Source organism: Elephas maximus, chromosome 2 (genome assembly GCF_024166365.1).
Source record: "Elephas maximus indicus isolate mEleMax1 chromosome 2, mEleMax1 primary haplotype, whole genome shotgun sequence".
NCBI classification, from domain to species: domain Eukaryota; kingdom Metazoa; phylum Chordata; class Mammalia; order Proboscidea; family Elephantidae; genus Elephas; species Elephas maximus.
In genome coordinates this window covers 49,217,851-49,223,048 of record NC_064820.1, presented here as the reverse complement: position 1 = coordinate 49,223,048, position 5,198 = coordinate 49,217,851, and the positions used below count along the sequence as shown (strand labels likewise).

The window sequence follows — 5,198 nt, the reverse complement described above, 5'->3', positions numbered from 1 at the left end:
CACTAATCAAAAGACACAAATAGGTTAAAAGTTACAGATGAATGGGTATAACAATCCAAAAAAAGCTGAAGTAGAAGTGGGGGAGGTGACTTAAGGTCACCAAAAGCAAAAAGAGAGGACAGCTTCTTGCTCAAGCACTGTCCAAAGGTGTCTGGGAGTCAGTCTCTGTGCTGGATTGAGCAACTGACACAACATTTCTGTTACTTTTGAAGTAATGAGAAGAGAATATTTTTAAAAATTGAAGAAAAAATAAAACGTGTAATTCCAAGCACCTCTATAGATCTGAAGTTGCTCTTTTATTTTAAGGCTATAAGGAGTACTAACTATAACTTGCTTAGGTTTTATATAGTATAGTGAGAAGAGCCAGAAGACATGACAAGAGTTCTAATTGTGTATCTAGCCCGGTGTGACCTTAGGCTGATCTTTTCACTTCTCAAGGCTTGTTTTCCTCATTTGCAAATGGGGTGAAGTGGATGTTTTGTAAAGTCTCTTTCAGCTTAAAAATTCTATTGAACTATATAGCAAAGGCATAACAACATAAAAACTGCAAATTTACTCACTGAATTTATTTGAAAATTATTTTAGTTTAACTTTAAGGAATCTCTTTGCTTTGTCTATGAGAAGCAAGCAAAAATTACGGAAGATACCAATAGTACTGTGAACAATCTGACACAAAGGGTCCTTGTCTTTTCCTGAGTAAGAATACACACGAAAGACAAACTTTATCTTCAGCAAGTTTTATTGTTTTAAGCCTCTCCAAAAGACTGACTCGAAAAGGGAAGCAAGGCTAGATAGAGCTCATATGGGTTCAGTGGAGACAATAGAGTAATGAATATTTAGTGGGCTTCTTTCAAGGGGTGGGTACTTCTCAGAATGGTGGAATATGTTATTTAGGTTGCAGTGCATCTGGAATCCAAGATGGAACCTCATGATATTCAAGATGGAGTCCTCTTGGCAGCCGTTGGCATCACTTATTATGGAATATAGCAGAAGCGCACTGATCTTTGGCACTACATCGCCATCTTTGGAGGGCTAAGGAAGGTTAAACAGTGGTCACACTTTGTTCTTTTGTGCATGTGGGAACCTGTAAAGGGGGAAGGGACTAGAAAAACACCAAGAAGGAGAGAGTAATTCACAGGTTGTTTCAACCATATCTCATGTTGACAGGGTGTGGTTCCTGTTTACCCAACTTCTAGATGGTAATCTTTTAACAGCTCTTTTGGTCTGCCAGCACAGTTAACCCACAGTACCTTGATTATATAGCCACTGAAATTGAACGCTTTTGTGCCAGACATTATTTTAAGCTCTTAATAATGGTTGGAGACCCTCGTGACCTACTGGTTAAGTGCTATGGCTGCTAACCAAAGGGTCGGCAGTTCGAATCCACCAGGCGCTCCTTGGAAACTCTATGGGACAGCTCTACTCTGTCCTATAGGGTCGGTATGAGTCGAATTGACTTGACGGCATCAGGTTTGGTTTTTTTTTTTGTAATAATGGTTAGCTCATAAATTTTCCCAATAACCTCATTTTATATATGAGAAAACTGAGGTGCAGAGAGATAAAGTGTTTTGCCTAAAGTCACACAGATTATAAATGGTAAAGTAGCCTTTGGAACCTAGGTGACTGATTGCAAAGTTCATTTACTTTCTACTCTGAAACAGTGTGTTAGATAATCCATCTGAGAACTTCAACTATCTGAACTAGTAAAGAGTATTGGTGTTAAATGCCACGGAGTCAGTTCTGACTCACAGAAACCCTACATACAACAGAATGAAATACTGCCTGATCCTGCGTCATTCTCACAACCGTTGCTATGCTTGAGCCCACTGTTGCAGCCACTGTGTCAATCTATCTCATTGAGGGTCTTCCTCTTTTTTGCTGACCCTCTACTCTACCAAGCACGATGTAAAGAGCAGATAGAGTAAAAAAAAAAAAAAATACGAGACCTAAAACACAACAGCAAGCGTAACTCAAACACTAATGTTTCTGTACTCCACTCATAAAGCACCTACTTGAACTCGATCGTATTTTTGTACCCAGTATTAACAATGGTCAATGCATTAAAGCTTCTCCACTCCTTCTCACCTCCACTCCAGCCCAGTTTTCTCTAAACAAATCTAAAACTAGAGCAATGATATGTATATATATATAGAAATTCTTTGTCCTGATTATACAAAATCTATTAAAGCCACTGTGCAAAACATCTCCTTACCATCAGTATGGCTGGATTTAAAATCTGATGTGTGACTAACTCTGATGCATGACATTTAAGTATTCTCAGTGTAAGATGTTAAAAATATCTGTTTAATTATCATGCCACAAATATCTTTGCTGTACTTTCTGGTAGTGTGCTCATTTTTCATATATATATATATATTTTCTTTTTTCTGGTAATCTGTTTTGTAAATAAAGGACATATAGCAATTAATGTGCTCCAAACAGTCTCTCTGTGTTTCTATTCTCTTGCCATTTTGTGTAAGATTAGCCTTTAGGTACAGCTAACTAACTGTTGAAGTGAATAATGTGTCTCAGTTTTATCCCTATGGAACCAAACATAAGAAATTCTGCAGAATCCCAGAGATAAACTCACCCAGTCAGGAGGGAGAAACTGATTTTTGCAAAGTAGTCAGCACTTACACTGGGGGGTGGGAGGTTGTCTAGCGAGAATCAGGACTGACACAATCCGTAAGTGTAAGAGAGAGTTGTCTTTGGGCTTTTATCTAGCAAAGAGTAAGGGAAAAATCCAAATTTGAAATCCAGGCATTCTATATAAAACAAGTGACATGAACAAATGCATGGCATGTGCAAGTTGCAACTAGTCCAAAGCAAATGGTAAGTAAAATTCCTAAAGTAATTACTCATTAAATTTTGGGGACACGTTATTTTTTTAAAATGAGGTACAACCACAACCTAGACATTGACTGACAATATGTTACGTAATGGAGAAATCCCATTTCCTTCCTCTTTTTTAATATTATTTACTTTAACAAGCATTAATGGCTTTTAAATCAGACACAGAACTTTAGCTGTATATTTTCAGTTTATTGAATAATTATCCTCTGTGGAGTGCTGGTGGTGCAGTGGCTTAAGAGCTCAGCTGAAAACCAAAAGGTTGGCAGTTTGAATCCACCAACTGGTCCTTGGAAATCCTTTGAGGCAATTCTACCCTGTACTACATCGTAGGTTCATGACAAGTCGGAATTGACTCGATGGCAATGGTTTTCTTTGTTTGTTTGTTTTGTATTACATACATGAGTAAAGCTCTATGTAAAATCCCATAACTAGTTAAAACTTGATTCTTATCGCAGGAAAATAAGTGCAATAGCTTTCCATGGTAAGTATAGGTAACAGTAAAATTCCTTTGGGGGTAAAATTAAAAATCACTATTCAATATTACTGTTATTCTTTAATAGAGCATAGGATAATCTGAAATAGTTAATGTAAAATTGTTCTGCTGTCCACTTTTTAAAAAAATTCCCCAACATTTTAAATAAAAAACTTTTACTAGATGTTGTCTCAGAATCTGGCTCCTGAACTAAATGCATTTTGAGTTTGATTTTCTCCCAGCTCCTTTCCCCTAATAAGACCTTTATAATCCTTGGAGTGTTTTGCATTATAAATTCATTACTACTATTCCACTGACTGTCATTGCATATTATCCCTTTTGTCATACTGGCTGAACCAGTCAATTCATCTCTAGGTACCTTCACGGTCCTCTTCTCCAGTTTCCCAGGTCAAGATCTTTTTAGTGGCTATGGTCTCCTTGCCTAGTGTGACTGGGTGACAAGCTTGTCAGTGCCTTGTAAAATTCTTTAAAGAGAAGCACAGACTGGTGACCTTCAGACTCGGCTTCAACCACCCCCGCAGGCAGGTCAACCACCCCCACCCCGCCCCCGTAGGCAGGTCAACCACCCCTCGAAGGCAGGCCAACCACCTCCGCCCGACCCCCTAGGCAGGTCAACCACCCCCGCAGGCAGGTAACCACCCCCCCCGCCCCCGTAGGCAGGTCAACCACCCCCCCCGCCGCCCCCGTAGGCAGGTCAACCACCCCCGCAGGCAGGTCAACCACCCCCACCCCGCCCCCGTAGGCAGGTCAACCACCCCTCGAAGGCAGGCCAACCACCTCCGCCCGACCCCCTAGGCAGGTCAACCACCCCCGCAGGCAGGTAACCACCCCCCCCGCCCCCGTAGGCAGGTCAACCACCCCTCGAAGGCAGGCCAACCACCTCCCCCCGACCCCCTAGGCAGGTCAACCACCCCCGCAGGCAGGTAGCCACCCCCCCCAGGCAAGTCAACCACCCCCCCCCGCCCCCGTAGGCAGGTCAACCACCCCCCGCAGGCAGGCCAACCACCTCCCCCCGCCCCCGTAGGCAGGTCAACCACCCCCCCAGGCAGGTCAACCACCCCCACCCCGCAGGCAGGTCAACCACCCCCCCAGGCAAGTCAACCATCCCCCCCCCCGCCCCCGTAGGCAGGTCAACCACCCCCCCAGGCAGGTCAACCACCCCCCCAGGCAGGTAGCAGCCCCACTTCCGTCTTTGCTCTTCCGCCTGCTGAGCGGCGTCCCCCACCCCCGGCCTCGGCTCAGCCCGCTCTCAGCGCCCGCCCGCCCGGAGGGCCGGGTCGGCTCGGGTTACTCGTCCTCCTACCACGCCTTCCAGAAACTCAGTCTCAGTCCTAAAGCCAGTGGCTACCTCCGTCCGCACCTCGGTGTCATTGGGAGCCCGACCAAAACGGCGGGTGAGGGCCGAGGATTCTGAGGCCTGACAGAACTGGTTAGGTCAAAAACACCATTCGGGCCCAGCAGATTGTGAGAAGGTTTGAAGAAAAAAATAGCAACGGAAAAAGTGGGAGTTTCGAACCCTCCCAAAAGAGTTCAGAAAGCGTACCTGTGTTGCTCACCCTCCTGAGTGAGGTTCCCCACGATTTCCCTCGCCCCCTGCCCACGGTGGCTGGTCCGCCACTGACTGCTGTCGCCACCCCAGGAAACAGGTTCCCCCAACAATGGGTCCTGTACGTCTCCTGGCCCGCTAGTGCCCCTGCTATTGCGCTCCCACCACCAGCAATCTACCTCCTTGGCTCTGGTTCCCCTCAGCATCTACACCAGAACAATAGCGGTTTTCCCAACCAAAGAATAAACCGCATTGGTTTAAGCTGTGATCAGTGAGTCAGCACCGTTGAATAAATAATAACCTATA

At 44.6% G+C, this 5,198-nt stretch overlaps 1 long non-coding RNA gene across 2 annotated transcripts; it reads right to left on the bottom strand.

Moving 5' to 3' along the window:
• Positions 1 to 760: 760 nt before the first annotated feature.
• On the bottom strand, positions 761 to 4,944 carry LOC126061440 (uncharacterized). 2 transcript variants are annotated; one of them, XR_007513776.1, is made up of 4 exons: positions 4,903 to 4,944; positions 3,705 to 3,810; positions 2,638 to 2,720; positions 761 to 1,102 (listed from the first exon to the last, which is right to left on the bottom strand). It is a non-coding gene; the product is annotated as an uncharacterized LOC126061440 (long non-coding RNA). The 2 variants fall into 2 exon arrangements; XR_007513775.1 differs by having other exon boundaries at positions 761 to 1,032.
• Between the last annotated feature and the right edge of the window lie 254 nt (positions 4,945 to 5,198).